We start from the raw sequence: 18,987 nt of genomic DNA, 5'->3' as shown, positions 1-18,987 counted from the left end.
GGCTTCAACCTTATTCTTTTCATCCTCCATTTCAATTGATCATTTCTTTTATTTCTGGAGTTCTCATGAAAGTTCTACATGATGGTTCATCAAGGATTTATATTCCTTCTCGAAGTGTTCATCGAGATTCTTTTCTAAGAAACTCAAGCTTTTCTTCATATTATAATCCGGAGTGCATTTCTGTCTATCGTATCATTGGAGGTGGTATTATGTCATTCTTGATAATTTGAGTTCATGTTTTCATGATTCACATGCTGTCAAGATTGGGATATTTTAAATCCATCAACCTATTCGTTGGAATTGTCTTGGATTATATTTCACCTAAAGCCATCCCTAAAGACTGTTGCTATCTATGGTGCTCATAAATGATCCAAGCTCTTCTTTATCCTCCCGGTGAAATACTTTCTCGTCTCCTTGTTCAAATAAATACAATTCTTTCCCGTGAGTGGCAGATTGTCACCTCATAATTTTGAGATGTATTTCATAAGACCATATCAAGATTATTCTTTTCATTGTTGGTTTTCCAACAACTCCGTTCTAGCCTTTGTTGTAAGCGTGCTCTGCCAAGATATTGTTTTCTACTTCGTTCACTCCTTTCCATTCTCTCATTTCTTCCGGAGGCATTTTGATGTGGCTCTCTTCTATTTTTTCTTTTTGTTCTTGTCAAGACCAAGTTCTTTTCATCTTATCAAGTCTTGCATCTCTTTCCAACTGGAGCGCTATACGAATTTGTTCTTCTTTGTTCCTCCTTTCTATCGGTGTGTTTTCAATTTTGTTCATCTCCGTTGTATTCTTTTCTCGAGATGGCTTAACCTTTTCAAGGTTCTTTGGTTTCACTCATTTGTCAAAGCAGCAACTTAGTTTTACCGTTTATCTTCCTCTTTCGTTTTCCCTCCGGTGCCATTCTAGATCTCGGGACGAGATCCTCTCGTAGTGGTGGAGTGTTGTGACGCCCCGAGACTGATGTGCCAGGTGTCCTCCAGTTATTCGCCATCGTTGCCATGTCATTCGCTTGCGTTTTGCATCTTGTCATGTCATCATCCGCATTGCATCTGCATGTTTTCAAAACTTGCATCCGTCCCGGCCTCCCCGTTCCTTCCGTTGTCCGTTCTGAGTCCAGACACCCTTGCACGCGCCCGCGGCACGTTCGAAATATTATTTTATAAGTGGCCGGAAAATGTTCTCGGAATGGGATGAGAGTTGACGTGTGGTCTTATTATAGTGTAGATAGACCGCCTCTCAAGTTTCATCGCATTCGGAGTTCGTTTGATAGCCCAACCGTTAAACTATAGCGGCAATATAGTTGGTCTAACGTCGGACGTTTTCGGTCTCCGAAAATAGTCGCCGGGCCTCTCACTCTTCTCTTCTCTCAGCTCGAGCCCTTCTACACAGCCACGAGTTCCAACCGACCCCTCGCGCGCGCGTCTGAAAAACTGTCCCGAACCCGACCCGGACTGTCGCCACCGTTGTGTCCGGATCATCCCCAAACATCTACAAAACGTCTCCGTTTTTTTAATTGGACTTCCTAACATATTTTTCTTGACCGTCCGATTACGATCGAAGGGACGAGTTAACCCCTACCCAGGTATCCTCAGGTTATATATTCTAGCCAAACCCTATTTTCTAGGGATTCCCCTAGCTACCGCCGCCACTCTTCCTGTCTCCTCATCATCGGGATCTCCGCCCGATCCACCAGCTCCTCTCTTTCCGCGCCTGACCAACCCTCCATCCCGATGCACCCGCCTCCTTCCTCGGCCCCTGCCCGGCAATCCAGCCCCAGGAAGCAGCAGCGCCCGAGCGCTCCTCTCCTCTCCGGTGCGCCCCTCCACTCCGGCGCCGGGAACGGAACCCCGCGCCCGGATCTCGCCAACGGCCGCCCGCGCCTCTGCTTCGAGGACCTCCTCGTCCCCAACCAGGAGCACCATCCGGTCTCGAGCTCCTCCGCCATGGACGCCGGGTCCCAAGGTCGTGCCTCTCCTCCTCCTCAACTTCCCCTCCCTCCGTTTTCCCCTGCCATGGCCTCTCTCCTCACGATCTCCCTCTTGTGCTGCACCAGGGAACGCCATGGCCGCCGCACCATGGAGCCACATCGACCCGGATCCGGCCGAAAACAGGACGAGCCCGTGCCTTCCCCGCCTCGGATCGGGTCGTCCCCGCGACAAGTTCGTTGCTTCGCCTCCAGCCCTCATGCACGCGGCTCCACTACTTCGCCTGCGTCCTCGCATCCTCTGTTTCCCCTGCGTCGCCCCCTATCTTCTTCCTCGTCCTCGTTCAAGCAGAGAACGAGCTCGCTGCCGCCTCACTCGTTGACTGCTCGATGCCCATGCTTGGGCCGCAAGCGCGCGATCCGGCCCAGCGCCTCCTCACCTCGCGGCTGGACCGAACCAAGTCAGCCTCCCTGCTGCAAGCCGCTCCACAGGCCAAGGCCTCGAAGGCCCATTGTGAGCAGCTCCCCAATCTGCCCAGATTCAGCCTGCCTATGTTTTTTTCTTGCCCTGTGAATTTGTCTAATTATCCGGAGACTGCCTGTTTTACAGAAAACCCCTCATAGTTCTTGCATATAATAACTTATTAACTATGCACCATATGTAAAAACTTAATATATGAAACTTGCTTAAAATTGTGTCTAGTTTCATAATATGTCACTTTCATCCATGTTCCAAATGTTTAAAATGCTGTTTGCATATATTTGCCCCTATGCCATGTTAAAAATGCTTTAATTCATAACTAAATAACCGTAACTCTGAATTTAATAAACTTTATATGTAAATGGGGTAGAATTTTGCCTAGTTTAACATGGTGGCCTTATTTTGCATGTTTAACAACTCTAAAATTGTGTTTAGGGCAGATCAGTACCAAATCCTTAAATTGCACATGGGGATTTTCCCGGATTTGTTGTTCGTTGTTTCCGGCCTCATTTAACCTTGACTAGATAGGTAGTTTATATTTGCTTCACCCTCTTGCCATGTTTAACAACATTTAATATTGTTGAGTACCTAAACGAGAGGGAACTAACTAAGTCATGTGGTGTTTTTCTTCAATATGCAACTCCGTTGCATAATGAGCTCCACTTAATTTGTAGGATTGTTTGTGCACTTTGCCATGCCATGCTTCATTAAACCCAGACATGCATCATACTTGATTGTGCATCATGCCATGTTGATGTGTTGGTTGTTTACTATGTTGTTTGCTCCTTTCCGGTGTTGCTTCTTCGGGTTGGTTCCGATAACATCGCGTTTGTGAGGACCCGTTTGACTACGTCCCTTTGTCTTCTTCATGGACTCGTTCTTCTTCCTTGTGGGATTTCAGGCAAGATGATCATACCCTCGAAATCACTACTATCTTTGCTATGCTAGTTTGCTCGCTCTTTTGCTATGCCAATGCTACGATGCCTACCATTTGCTTTCAAGCCTCCCAAATTGCCATGTCAAACCTCTAACCCACCATGTCCTAGCAAACCGTTGATTGGCTATGTTACCGCTTTGCTCAGCCCCTCTTATAGCGTTGCTAGTTGCAGGTGAAGATTGGAGGCCGTTCCTTGTTGGAACATTTATTTACGTGTTGGGATATCATTATATTGCCATGTTATCTTAATGCATCTATATACTTGGTAAAGGGTGGAAGGCTCGGCCTTATGCCTGGTGTTTTGTTCCACTCTTGCCGCCCTAGTTTTCGTCATATCGGTGTTATGTTCCCGGATTTTGCGTTCCTTACGCGGTTGGGTAATAATGGGAACCCCTTGATAGTTCGCCTTGATTAAAGCTTTTCCAGCAATGCCCAACCTTGGTTTTACCATTTGCCACGTAGCCTCTTTTTCCCTTGGGTTTCTGGAGCCCGAGGGTCATCTTATTTTAACCCCCCCCCCCCCGGGGCCAGTGCTCCTCTGAGTGTTGGTCCAACTCGTCAGCCGCCGGTGGCTACCAGGGGCAACTCTGGGCTGGCCTACCGGAAGTTTAGACAAACTGAGTGTGCCCTGAGAATGAGATATGTGCAGCTCCTATCGGGATTTGTCGGCACATTCGGGCGGTGTTGCTGGACTTGTTTTAACCTGTCGAAGTGTCTTGAAGAACCGAGATACCGAGTCTGATCGGAACGTCTCGGGAGGAGGTCTATTCCTTCGTTGACCGTGAGAGCTTGTCATGGGCTAAGTTGGGACTCCCCTGCAGGGATTTGAACTTTCAAAAGCCGTGCCCGCGGTTATGGGCAGATGGGAATTTGTTAACGTCCGGTTGTAGAAAACCTGAAGTTGGCCTTAATTAAAAATGCATCAACCGCGTGTGTAACCGTGATGGTCTCTTTCCGGCGGAGTCCGGGAAGTGAACACGGTGTTGCAGTTATGCTTGACGTAGGTTGTTTTAGGATCACTTCTTGATCATACTTTTATCGACCGTGCTTTGCCTTCTCTTCTCGCTCTCATTTGCGTATGTTAGCCACCATATATGCTAGTCGCTTGCTGCAGCTCCACCTCATACCTTTACCTTACCCATAAGCTTAAATAGTCTTGATCGCGAGGGTGCGAGATTGCTGAGTCCCCGTGACTCACAGATACTTCCAAAACCAGTTTGCAGGTGCCGATGAGTCCGCGCAGATGACGCAACCCAGCTCAGGAGGAGCTCGTTGAAGATCTTGTCCTTTGTCTTGCTTCGTTCTAGTTGATCAGTAGTGGAGCCCAGTTGGGGTCGATCGGGGACCTTTGTCGCATTTGGGGTTCTTCTTTTATTTTGGTTCCGTAGTCGGACCTTGATTGTATTTGGATGATGTAATACTTTATTCATGTAATATGTGTGAAGTGGCGATTGTAAGCCAACTAGGTATCTCTTTCCCTTATGTATTACATGGGTTGTGTGAAGATTACCTCACTTGTGACATTGCCTTCAATGCGGTTATGCCTCTAAGTCATGCTTCGACACGTGGGAGATATAGCCGCATCGAGGGCGTTACACACAGCCCACCGCCTCCAAAGATGGGGGCGCGCACTACGGGCAACATCTCCCTGCAACTTCAGATCCCACGCGAGATCATCTACCGCCTCGACATGGCGCAAGACACTCGTCCTCTGTCCCTGGCTGAAATCTGGCTTCGCTGTGAGCTCAAGCGCACCTATCTCGGACTGGCCTCCCTCGAGCGCTCCATCCTCTGCCAACGCGTGTGCCTTGGCTGGCTCCGCGAAGGCGACACCAATGTGGCCATCTTCAAAATCCACGCCGCTCACAGTGCGCAAAAAAACCACGTGGCCTCATTCCGCGTGGGCTCACAAACCATGTCCGATGAGGGGGCGATGGCCAAGGCGGCCTACGACCACTTCTGCTCCATCCTGAGAAGTTCTACTGCCAGGGATCACTCCATCGATCTTGAGAGCATCGACCCCCGCCACTTGGACCTTGCCGATCTTGAGAAACCCTTCACTAAGGAGGAAATCTGGGCCGTCGTCAAACTTCTCCCCACCGGCAAGGCGCCCAGACCCGACGGGTTCACGGCCGAGTTCCCGCGCGCATGCTGGCCGACCATCAAGGTCGACATCTACGCCGCATTCGACAAACTCTCCTCCCTCAATGGTCGCGGCTTCCACAAGCTCAACGAGGCCCTTCTCATCCTCCTCCTCAAGAATCCCAATGCGTGCACACTCGCCGATTACAGGCCGATCAGCTTGATTCACCTGCTGGCCAAGCTATTTTCCAAAGTCCTCTCCCTGAGGCTCGCTCTGAAGATGGGGAGGCTGGTTTCTGCCAACCAGAGCGCCTTCATCGCTGGCCGTAGCATGCAAGACAACTTCCTCATGGTCCAGCAAACCGCGTGCCTTCTTCACAACTTGAAGGCCCCGAGAATTCTTTTCAAACTCGACATCGCGAAGGCATTTGATACCGTGTCCTGGCCCTTCCTCCTACAAACTATGTGACACCTCGGTTTTCAGCGCTGCTGGTGCGAGTGGGTGTGCATCCTCCTTTCCACGGCATCCATGCGAGTCCTCATCAACGGCAACCAGGGCCGCCCATCGACCATGCATGCAGGCTGCGTCAGGGCGACCCTGTCTCGTTGCTGCTCTTCGCCATTGCGATTGACATGCTGAACTCCCTGCTTCAGCATGCGTCGCACGCCGGCATGCTCCAGCGCCTCACCAACCGACATGCCGCATCAAGCATATCACTGTTCGTCGACGACGTGGTGATTTTCTGCCACCCAACCAGCTTGGAGCTGGCCACGATCCCCGAGCTGCTGTAGGTGTTCGGCGACGCCTCCGGTCTCTGCACCAACTTCCTCAAATGCTCAGCCAACCCCATCCGCTGCGACCATGAGGTGACCACCGCAATTGACTCCACGATTGGATGCGCTGTTTATGATTTCCCCATCGTCTACTTGGGCCTCCCCCTATCCATCCACAAGACCCCCTCCTCGGCGTTGCTCCCCTTGGTGGACAAGCTTGCGAGAAAGCTCGTGACTTGGAAGACTGTGCTTCTATCTCGCGGTGAGCGGCTCGCCCTTGTGCGCCACGTGCTCACCGCCATGCCGATCCACATTCTCATGGCGATAGCTAACTGTCCGGCGATCCTCAAGAAAATTACGCGCATCATCTGAGACTTCTTCTGGCATGGGCGTTGGGACACCAACTCGGGATGTTGCCTGGTTGCCTGGAAGCGCGTGTGCCGCCCTGTGGAGTTTGGCGGCCTTGGCGTATGGTATCTCCGCCTCACCGGCGTTTCGCTACGGTGTCGTTGGCTCTGGCTTAAGGCCACAGACCCTTTGCGCCCATGGCACCACCTCCAGCTCCCCCGCGATGACGAGGCAGGCTGATTCTTCTGTGCTTCTACCTCATGGCACCTTGGCTATGGTAGGACTTTCCACTTCTGGGACGATCACTGGCTTGACGGTCAATCTATCTCTGAGCTCGCCCCCACCCTTACCTCCCTTGTACCACGTCGCCGGTGCCGCCGCACGCTGGTCTATGATGGGCTTGCCCATAACGCATGGATCGGGGACATCCACGGCACTCTTGGGCCCCTGGCGGTCACCGAGTATGTCAACTTGTGGCGCAAGTTGCAGCTCGTCACCCTCTCAAACGAGCCCGGCCGCCTCTCTTGGAGATGGACAACTAATGGAGTCTATTCTACCAGCTCATGCTACCCTGCGCTGTTTCACGGCTCCATGATACGTCTCCAACGTATCTATAATTTTTGATTGCTCCATGCTATATTAGCTACTGTTTTCAACTATATTGGGATTTATTTTCCACTTTTATATTATTTTTGGGACTAACCTATTAACTGGAGGCCCAACCCAGAATTGCTGTTTTTTGCCTATTTCAGTGTCTCGAAGAAATAGAATATCAAACGGAGTCCAAACGGAATGAAACCTTCGGGAAAGTGATTTTCTCATGGAACATGATCCAGGAGACTTGGACCCTACGCCAAGGCATCAGAGAGGCGGTCACGAGGGTGGGGGGCGCCCCCCCTAGGGCGCGCCCCCTGCCTCGTGGGCCCCTTAGAGCTCCACCGACGTACTTCTTCCTCCTATATATACATACGTACCCCCAAACGAACAGAGAGAGAGAGAGAGCTAAAAACCTAATTCCACCGCCGCAACTTTCTGTATCCATGAGATCCCATCTTGGGGCCTGTTCCGGATCTCCGCCGGAGAGGGCCGTCATCACGGAGGGCTTCTACATCATCATAGCCCCTCCGATGAAGTGTGAGTATTTTACCTCAGACCTTCACGTCCATAGTTAGTAGCTAGATGGCTTCTTATCTCTTTTTGGATCTCAATACAAAGTTCTCCCCCTCTCTCGTGGAGATCTATCCGATGTAATCTTCTTTTTGCGGTGTGTTTGTTGAGACCGATGAATTGTGGGTTTATGATCAAGTCTATCTATGAATAATATTTGAATCTTCTCTGAATTCTTTTATGTATGATTGGTTATCTTTGAAAGTCTATTCAAATTATCAGTTTGGTTTGGCCTACTAGATTGATTTTTCTTGCCATGGGAGAAGTGCTTAGCTTTGGGTTCGATCTTGCGGTGTCCTTTCCCAGTGACAGAAGGGGCAGCAAGGCACATATTGCATCGTTGCCATCGAGGATAACAAGATGGGGTTTATTTCATATTGCATGAATTTATCTCTCTACATCATGTCATCTTGCTTAAAGCGTTACTCTGTTTTTAACTTAATACTCTAGATGCATGCTGGATAGCGGGCGATGAGTGGAGTAATAGTAGTAGATGCACAATCGTTTCGGTCTACTTGTCACGAACGTGATGCCTATATACATGATCATGCCTAGATATTCTCATAACTATGCTCAATTCTGCCAATTGCTCAATAGTAATTTGTTCACCCACCATAGAATACTTATGCTCTTGAGAGAAGCCACTAGTGAAACCTATGGCCCCCAGGTCTATTCTCATCATATCAATCTCCATCACTTTAATCTTGCTTTGCATTTTTACTTTGCCTTTTACTTTTCACTTTGCATCTCTATACCAAAAATACCAAAAAATATTATATCTATCAGATCTCACTCTCGTAAGTGACCGTGAAGGGATTGACAACCCCTAATCGCGTTGGTTGCGAGTAGCTATCGTTTTGTGCAGGTACGAGGGACTTGAGCGTGGCCTCCTACTGGATTGATACCTTGGTTCTCAAAAACTGAGGGAAATACTTACGCTACTCTGCTGCATCATCCTTTCCTCTTCGGGGAAATCCAATGCAAGCTCAAGAGGTAGCAAGAAGAATTTTAGGCTCCGTTGCCAGGGAGTCTACGCAAAAAGTCAACATACCAAGTACCCATCACAATCCCTATCTCTTGCATTACATTAGTTGCCATTTGCCTCTCGTTTTCCTCTCCCCCACTTCACCCTTGCTGTTTTATTCGCCCTCTCTTTCCCAATCTCCTTCTCTTTCTCCATTTGCCTTTTTCCCGCTTGCCTTTTTGTTTGCTCGTGTGTTGGATTGCTTGTTTGTCGCGATGGCTCAATCGAGATTTGGTGATCTTCACCTTAAAAGGTTAGAGGAGATCGAAAACAACGTTAGGAAGTTTATAGTTTTGCAATTTGAGCATAATAATTTCTTTAGAAACGAGCTTAAGGAACAAAAAAGTTTTATGAGTTATATGAATAAATAGCTTGATGATATGTCTAAAGAATTTGATGGTATAAGATGCCAAATTGCTCATCTAGAAAAGATGACTGCTGAAATTTCGGATATGCAAGCCACCTTAGTCAATAAGATGGCCGCTAAACTGAATTCCTATGAAAATCAAGATGAAGATCTAAAAGTTATTGATGTGTCTCCTATCAAATCTTTGTTTTTCAATATGAATCTTGATGAAACTGAATATGATCTTCCTTTACCTAGAAGGCGTTCTAAAAATTCAGAGTATTTAGATGTTTATGATGAAATTGATGAAAGTGGGATTGAAAGAAATAAAAATCTAGATGTTGCTAAACCCACTATATTGGATTTCAAGGAATTTAATTATGAAAGTTGCTCTTTAACTGATTGTATTTCCTTGTTGCAATCTGTGCTAAATTATCCACATGCTTATAGTCAAAAGAAAGCTTTCACCGAACATATTGTTGATGCCTTGATGCAATCTTATGAAGAAAAACTTGAGTTGAAAGTTTCTACCCCTAGAAAACTCTATGATGAGTGGGAACCAACTATTAAAATTAAATTAAAGATCATGAGTTTTATGCTTTGTGTGATTTGGGTGCTAGTGTCTCCACTATCCCCAAAACTTTGTGTGATTTGCTAGATTTCCGCGATTTTGATGATTGCTCTCTAAACTTGCATCTTGCGGATTCTACTATTAAGAAACCTATGGGAAGGATTAATGATGTTCTTATTGTTGCAAATAGGAATTATGTGCCCGTAGATTTCATTGTTCTTGATATATATTGCAATCCTTCTTGCCCTATTATTCTTGGTAGACCTTTCCTTAGAACGGTTGGTGCGATTATTGATATGAAGGAAGGGAATATTAGATTTCAATTTCCAATAAAAAATGGCATGGAACACTTTCCAAGAAGGAAAATAAAATTTCCATATGAAACTATCATGAGAGCCACTTATGGATTGCCTACCAAAGATGGCAATACCTAGATCTATCCTCGCCTTTATGCCTAGCTAGGGGCGTTAAACGATAGCGCTTGTTGGGAGGCAACCCAATTTTATTTTTATTCCTTGATTTTTTTCTCCTGTTTAGTAATAAATAAATTATCTATCATATGTTTTGGTTGTGTCTTTTTGTGTTTAATTAGTGTTTGTGCCAAGTAGAACCGTTGGGAAGACTTGGGGAAAGTCTTGTTGAACTTGCTGTAAAAAACAGAAACTTTAGCGCTCACGAGAACTGCTGTCATTTCTATTTGGAAAGTTATATTTAGTTAATTCTTTTTGCAGATGATTAATAGATAAATTACTCACGTCCATCAATTTATTTTAGAATTTTTGGGGTTCCAGATCTTGCGCTAGCTACAGATTACTACAGACTGTTCTGTTTTTGACAGATTCTGTTTTTCGTGTGTTGTTTGCTTATTTTGATGAATCTATGGCTAGTAAAATAGTTTATAATCCATAGAGAAGTTGGAATACAGTAGGTTTAACACCAATATAAATAAATAATGAGTTAATTGCCATACCTTGAAGTGTTCTTTTGTTTTCTTTCGCTAACGGAGCTCACGAGTTTTCTACCTTAAGTTTTGTGTTGTGAAGTTTTCAAGTTTTGGGTAAGGATTTGATGGATTATGGAACAAGGAGTGGCAAGAGCCTAAGCTTGGGGATGCCCATGGCACCCCCAATATAATCTAAGGACACCTAAAAGCCAAAGCTTGGGGATGCCCCGGAAGGCATCTCCTCTTTCGTCTACTTCTATCGGTAACTTTACTTGGAGCTATATTTTTATTCACCACATAATATGTGTTTTGCTTGGAGCGCCTTGTATTATTTGTGTCTTTATTTGTTAGTGTGCCACAATCATCCTTTCTGTACACACCTTTTGAGAGAGCCATAAATGAATTGGAATTTGATAGAATACTCTATGTGCTTCACTTATATCTTTTGAGCGTTATAATTTTGCTCCATGTGCTTCACTTAGATCTTTCAGAGCACGGTGGTGGATTTGTTTTAAAGAAGCTATTGATCTCTCATGCTTCACTTATATTATTTTGAGAGTCTTAATAGCATGGTAATTTTCTTAATAATAATATGCTTGGTATTCAAGATTTGTGAAACTTTCTTTTGAGTGCGTTGAATACTAAGAAAAGATTGAAGCATGATAATTGTTTTGAGATATGGAGGTGATAATATTAGAGTCATTCTAGTTGAGTAATTGTGAATTTAAAGAATACTTGTATTAAAGTTTGTGATTCCCGTAGCATGCACGTATGGTGAACCGTTATGCGATGAAGTCGGAGCATGATTTATTTATTGATTGTCTTCCTTATGAGTGGCGGTTGGGGACGAGCGATGGTCTTTCCCTACCAATCTATCCCCCTAGGAGCATGCGCGTAATACTTTGCTTTGATAACTTCTAGATTTTGGCAATAAGTATATGAGTTCTTCATGACTAATGTTGAGTCCATGGATTATACACACTTTTTCCCATCCTTCCACCATTGCTAGCCTCTCTAATACCGCGCACTTTTTGCCGGTATCATACACCCACCATATACCTCCCTCAAAACAGCCACCATACCTACCAATCATGGCATTTTCATAGCCATTCCGAGATATATTGCCATGCAACTTTCCACCGTTCCGTTTATTATGACACGCTCCATCATTGTCTTATTGCTAGCATGATCATGTAGTTGACAACGTATTTGTGGCAAAGCCACCATTCATAATTATTTCATACATGTCACTCTTGATTCATTGCATATCCCGGTACACCGCCGGAGGCATTCATATAGAGTCATATTTTGTTCTAAGTATCAAGTTGTAATTGTTGAGTTGTAAGAAAAATAAAAGTGTGATTATCATTTTTAGAACATTGTCCCAAGTGAGAAAAGGATGATGGAGACTATGATTCCCCCATAAGTCGGGATGAGACTCCGGACGAAAAAAAAGAGGCCATAAAAAAAGAGAAGGCCCAAATAAAAAAATAAAAAATAATAAAAAATAAAAAAATGAGAGAAAAAGAGAGAAGGGACAATGTTACTATCCTTTTACCACACTTGTACTTCAAAGTAGCACCAAGATCTTCATGATAGAGAGTCTCTCGTTATGTCACTTTCATATACTAGTGGGAATTTTACATTATAGAACTTGTCTTGTATATTCCAATGATGGGCTTCCTCAAAATTGCCCTAGGTCTTCGTGAGCAAGCGAGTTGGATGCACACCCACTTAGTTTCTTTTGTTGAGCTTTCATATGCTTATAGCTCTAGTGCATCCGTTGCATGGCAATCCCTACTCACTCACATTGATATCTATTGATGGGCATCTCCATAGCCCGTTGATACGCCTAGTTGATGTGAGACTATCTTCCCCTCTTTTTGTCTTCTCCATAACCACCACTCTATTCCACATATAGTGCTATATCCATGGCTCACGCTCATGTATTGCGTGAAGATTGAGAAAGTTTGAAAAGGTTAGAGTATGAAACAATTGCTTTGCTTGTCATCGGGGTTGTGCATGATTTAAATACTTTGTGTGGTGAAGATAGAGCATAGCCAGACTATATGATTTTGTAGGGATAACTTTCTTTGGCCAAGTTATTTTGAGAAGACATAATTGCTTTGTTAGTATGCTTGAAGTATTATTATTTTTATGTCAACATGAACATTTGTCTTGAATCTTTTGAATCTGAATATTCATACCACAATTAAGAAGATTTATAATTTTTAATTTTGAAGCAGGAATCTTTAATTGTTAGTATGATTGAGAAAGTTTGAAGCAGGAATTAAGCTTGGGGATGTCTGATACGTCTCCAACATATCTATAATTTTTGATTGCTCCATGTGGGCCAATAGGTCGAAGCCTACGCAGGGCATCGTCAACTTGGTCAACAAATGATTATGACATCCACAACCATTGGATTTATATCCAACGGCTGGCATGCACCTTCAATCTCTTGTCTTCTTCCTCCAGCGTCGTCGGGACCGCCTGGTCCGGCCTCCGGCGGCTAGCGCTTTGCTTAGCACGCATCGCTGTGAAGCGCTACCCCACCGTCGGCCAGGCTATCCCTCCACACCACCTGTTATTATCCACCGACTATAGCCCCACGCCACACCAGAACCAGTTATAACCCTTGTACTCCTCTCAATTTGCGACTCCACTGCCGTGTCTTCCCATCTCCGGGTTGTTCCTGTCCGGGGCCTCGCTGTCGTCCACCGCCTTGCTGTGCTCGGCGCGGGGTGGTCAACAAACTAGAGTCATCGGAAGAGGACTATACGTGGAGAGCCTGACGGCTAGGACCCATGAGGTCCATGGTCGCACGCAAGGAAAGTTCCTCCTTATTAAGCTGAAAAAATGTTTCCTCCCCCTGACAGCTGGGACCGACCAGCTGTATCTTCGCACGGAAGGAAGTGCGTCCTTCTTATGCGAAAAAAACTATTCCCCCCGTTGATAGCTGGGACCCGTCAGATTTGGTGGCTGACTTGTGGGCCTACTAAGCGGACGTGTACCCAGGGCTTTGTCAACTTAATCAACAAATGATTCTAACAGCTGGACCGTTGGATGTTAATCCAACAGCCGTGCTCATTCTTCAACCTCTGTTCTTGCTCGTGTTTCCTGTGGGCGGCAGCGCGGCAGTGCTGTCGTGCACCCGAACCAGTCAAGTTTCCCACTCCTCTCCATCTGCGACTCCACTGCCGCGTCTTCCCCATCTCCGGGTCATTCCAGTCTAGGGCCTCGTCGTCGTCCATCGGCCTTGGTGCGCTCGGCACGGTGTGGTCAACATGGTCAACAAACGAGAGTCATTGGAAGATGACTGTACGTGAGAGGCTGACAGTGGGGACGCACCACGCCCATGGATGCATGCATGCAACTGCATCCTTTTTACCCTGAAAAGTAATGTTTTCTCCCCCTAACTGCTGGGATCCACCAGCTACATGTTCGCACGCAAGGAAGTGTGTCCTTATTACAGGCAAAAAAATATCCCCCCTGACAGCTAGGACCCAGCAGCTATATCTTCACACGTAAGGAAGTGCGTCCTTATCCTCCCTGGTAGCTGGAACCCACCCGGTCGAAGCATACGTACCATTGTCTGTCTTGTTAGAACATGTACGTACATACTGGTCGATCGGTCTCTATGCAACGATGAACTGTGGCCGAGTAAGTAGCGGCACGTGTCATAGTAGAGCCCCCCATGTAGCAGTTCAGGCTGTCCCGTCTAAACCGTGTACACGTACATACATCCACACGTCAAAAAATATGGCCATGTACATACATATGGGTGGGGTCTCGAACGCCTACTCGCGCATACGTACGACCAGGGCTCGTGTACATGGCTGGGTTGGAACAGAGAAATTGCATCATCGTCGTGTTCATCGGGAGGCAACGAAATGCGTCGTGTTCATTGGCAGGCAACGGAATATGTCGTGTTCATCGGGAGCCAACCGGCTTGGACGGAACAGCCGATCGAAACAAGGCCTGGCATACCGCAGAACGGAGGAAATGGCCTTGTGTTCGACCGGCCACGGTCGTAACGGGATCCTGTTCATCAGGAGAGGTCTGGCGTACCGCAAAACGGAGGAAACAGACTTTTCTTGGACCTCCTACGGTCAAAACGGGGTCCTGCTGATCGGGAGGGGTGTGGCGTACCGCAAAACAGAGGGAACAGACTTGTGTTGGAGGGCTATGGTCGAAACGGGGGCCCTCTTCATCGGGAGGGGTGTGGCGTACCGCAAAATGGGACTCCACGGGATACTGTTCATCTCCACTGTCGAATGCCTCCACGGGCTACTGTTCATCCACCGTCGACCTCCTCCATCCTCCACCTGCGACTGTTCATCCATGGGCCACTGTTCATCCAGCCTCCACCCCTCCTCCACCGGCTACTGTTCAACCAGCCCTCTCCACGGGGTCCTGTTCAACCACTCCTCCACGGGCTACTGTTCATCCAGCCCTCCACTGGCTACTGTTCAACCAGCCCTCCATGGGGTCATGTTCATCCAACACTCCACGGGGTCCTGTTCATCCACCCCCAACCGGCTCGATTGGGGTCCTGTTCATCCAGTGGCAACGGCCTCTACTACCACGGGGTCCTGTTCATCCAACCCCCCACCGGGAATTGTTCATCGAAAACCCCCAACAACGCTCACTGTTCATCAAGGGAAGGAGGCAGCAGGGTTCGACCAGCTTCAGTTAGCAGCAGTAGCAAAGGAATCGCTCGGGTTCAGTTAACAGCAAGGGATCGATCGGGGTTCAGTAACATAGCTAGTGCAATCACTCGGGTTCAGTTAGAGCCCAACGCCTTGCTTGGATTCAGTTAGAGCACAACGCCTCGCACACACGCGCGTACATGTACGAGAGAAACGCGCAAACCTCCACGCATCGGTCGGCCCCGACCACCCACCGTAACCGGGAACTCCCCGATATTTTCCTCGCCCTCGCTTCTACCACGTTTTTTTCCGTCATGGACGGCCCAAAGAATGTCATGCAGCTGCGTCTCCGGCCCGCCCAGGACGAAAAGCCCATTTTTTGTCATGATTTTATGTCATAAAAGTAGGAGCCCACCACATCTATGATGATACCCGGTTTTATCACAATTATTGTCATAGAAGTGTCATAAGCATGACAGGAAAAAAATCGTTCGGCTCAAAATGTCACGGATCTGTCTTTTTTGTAGTGTGAGCTCTTGACCTTCACGTTCTTGTTGGTGATGGTGTCGATGCCGATGTGATCTTGCCGGAGATGGTAGCTCGGAAGGATGTGATCTTGAGCATCTTCTCGAAGATGAGGAAGATCGCTTTGTAGGCCTTGATGAGGGCTTTGATCTCCTCCATTTAAGCATCCATTTTGGCGTTCAAGTTGTTCATGGCATCGAACTCATTGTTGTTGTTGTAGACCGGAGGTGAAATCCTTTACCTATCAATCACAAGACTCGAGTAGAGGTGAGTAGGAAATGAGATCAACAATACCAAGTTACATTTTCCCAAAGTTGAGGATGTATCCCGTTTCACTCAATGTGAAAATGAAAGAATAGTGGAATTGGTACCGGACTTGTTCACTCACACCTATCAAGTAAAGCTTATAGGGTAGCTTAGTGAGGATAGTGGCACAAAAATTTGATGCAAAATGTTAGCAAGAGTCAATAATGCTGAAAGAGATTCACAAATTCGCAAGTGAAACAAGTAGACCAATAGCAATATGTGGCACACGAAAACACACACACAGGTAGAAAAATGGGGTCGTGCAACCAAGGAATGAGCACAAAATGTGGAATCCACGGAAAACTCTCATGTTGCACAACTCAAGAGAGACGCTAGCACGATTTCTCAATAGGCGGATACGACACTTGTTCATAACCTATAAGATGCAGAATGGATAAACTTTCTATCCCAAGTATGATATGTATGTATGTTCCGGTGCTTTAGCACAAGATGGTCCAAGATGATCGAGTATGATACCATATGATATATTGTAATGCACTATGATACGATGCTATGGCTCTTGCTTACAAGCTTCTTTGTTTTCCTCTTTGCTTAAAATCATATTCTTTTTTTTATATGTCCACAATGCGAAATCCACAAACCAAGATAGCAATTGTGTATATGCAGGAACAATCTTGTGACACAAGAGATGATATGATACCAAGATGATACCAATATGATATGGTATGTATGCAATGGAAGGGTGGATAGATGATCACTAATGTGCACAAGTAACGTTGTCGACAATACTCAAATGGCTAGTCTCGATAGGAAAGTAACGCAAAATGGGCTAGGGGTTATAAATGCAATTGCAAGGGGAATATACAATGGTGTCGTCGAGGTTACCGTCCTTATGTATGATGACGACCTTGTGGCGGTGATGAGTGGCGGTATTCTCGATGTCAAACCATTCCTAATAAGCCGAAACACCTTAGGAAATGGAAAAAACCGCGAACTCAAAATCTCAAATGTCAAATAGCAAATGGTGGTAGTGGAAAGCGGTGGTGGTTTTGCGGAAACTCAAAGGTATTTGCGGAAATGCAATGATGGGTTATGCGAGTAGGCAATGTGGAAGGGGAGGTTATGTTGGTGGACTATACACGGTGTCGGAGTTGAAATCACTGTCCCTAAGTAGCCGAAACACCTTAGGAGACACAACACACAACTCACACAAGCTCAAACAAAATTAGGTTAAGTTGAGGTGGTGGAAGTGTATGGTGGGCAAGCCTATGCGGAAGTGGTGGTGGTGGTTGATGAAGAAGCAACCATCCCTAAGTAGCCGAAACACCTTAGGAGACTCGAGTCACAAATCAAATAACCACATATGCTATGGGGAATAAAAATGGGTTAGGTTGCGAAAGTCGGTGGTGGTAATGCAGATGATGTGGTGAAGGCCCTAGGAAAAGATGCCAAAGTTTCAAAATTTTGATGCAGTCAAATGATGTTAGAAGTATTTTTGTGGGATGGAGGATGTCAATAGCTTCAAAACGAGTTAAAGAATGTCATAATCGAAGTTCGGATGAATTAGTTATGGCCGAAACAAAAATCAGCCGAAGTTAGAATCTACAGGAGTCGGACGTCCGATGATTGTCGGCCTTCCGATGGCTGGGCGGAACGAACGTCCGGAAAATACCAGAAATCCAATGTTTTTGTTCTGTTGCAGGGGTGTCGGACGTCCGGTAAGTGTCGGTTGTAAGATGGTTCTGGGGAAGAACGGAGAGAAATCACAAGGGGAAACACTCAAGAGCAAGTCCAATCACACATCCACTAGACAATCAAACACATAAGATCCACAAGATACATGAACAACAAAGAGAAAGATACAAGGTAGAGTTCATCCCAAATTCAAGGGAGATGGGGGCTTGAATCCTAGAAGGATCTCCCCACGAAGGGGGCTTCAAGCCCTCGAGATCGTCTCACATGGAGGTCTTGAACTCCATGGGAGTGGTCTCTCTCTCTCTCTCAAGAGGAGGAGGTAGGAGCAAAGCTCACATAAAAATGAGCTATCACTTTGCTACCCCTATAAAGGAGGTGGAGGTGGTCTATTTATAGTCTAAGCCACGAAGGGGTAAGTGGGAGAGGGATACAAGGCCAAAGGCCCGGCTGCGCACAGGCAGTGTTGGACGTTCGGTCGCTCGCGGGGGTCCAGACGTCCGGAGGGCGTCGGACTTCCGACGTTTTGGCTCTGGACAGGTGGCGTCAGATTTCCGGGAGGCGTCGATCGCCTGGTCGCTGGGACTTGTCAGACGTCAGATGTGCGTCGGTCGTCCAGCTGCTGTAGCACGTGTTAGCAGTAGCTCTTTTGGCTGGTGAAGTCTCCACGCGTCGGACGTCCGGAGGTCGTCGGTCGTCTAGAGGTTGTCGGTCGTCCGAGAGCTATAGCTTGTAGCAGCTCTTTTTCTTCCGTCTTTGCTTCCATGCTTCCCTCGCGGATGGTGTAGTTGTTCCTTGGCGCTTGCACTCCTCCTTGTCGTCAGTAGCGTTCCGACAATACCTATGTATGCACAAGAGTGGAGTGTCAAGTAGTATACCATCCTCAAAGGGGTCAAGTGAACACATGTAAAGGACATGATTCACCTTTATGTATGTGAAGTAGAGGTTGCGTGTGTCAGTTGCCAAACGGACTCTTGACATGGTGATGGCTGTAGGATGCTCCATGTCACTTTATTATTTATAAAATGTTAAACTATTTTATTTGGGGGTTTAAACTTTCTGTAGCAGAGGTATAATTAGTGATACTAGTTTAGGTACAAATTTTATGTTTTATAAAACTAAAATAAAATAAAACAGTAAAAGGTAAAATAAATAAAAAGAGAAAGACAAAACAAAATTAAATAAAAAGAGAAGGAACCCCCCCCCCCCACGCCCAACTGGGCCAGGCGGCCTAGCCGGCCCGCCCACTAA

Source organism: Triticum urartu, chromosome 3A, assembly GCF_056163025.1.
Source record: "Triticum urartu cultivar PI428250 chromosome 3A, HENAU_Tu73, whole genome shotgun sequence".
NCBI classification, from domain to species: Eukaryota; Viridiplantae; Streptophyta; class Magnoliopsida; order Poales; family Poaceae; genus Triticum; species Triticum urartu.
Note: the sequence above shows the minus strand (reverse complement) of the source record.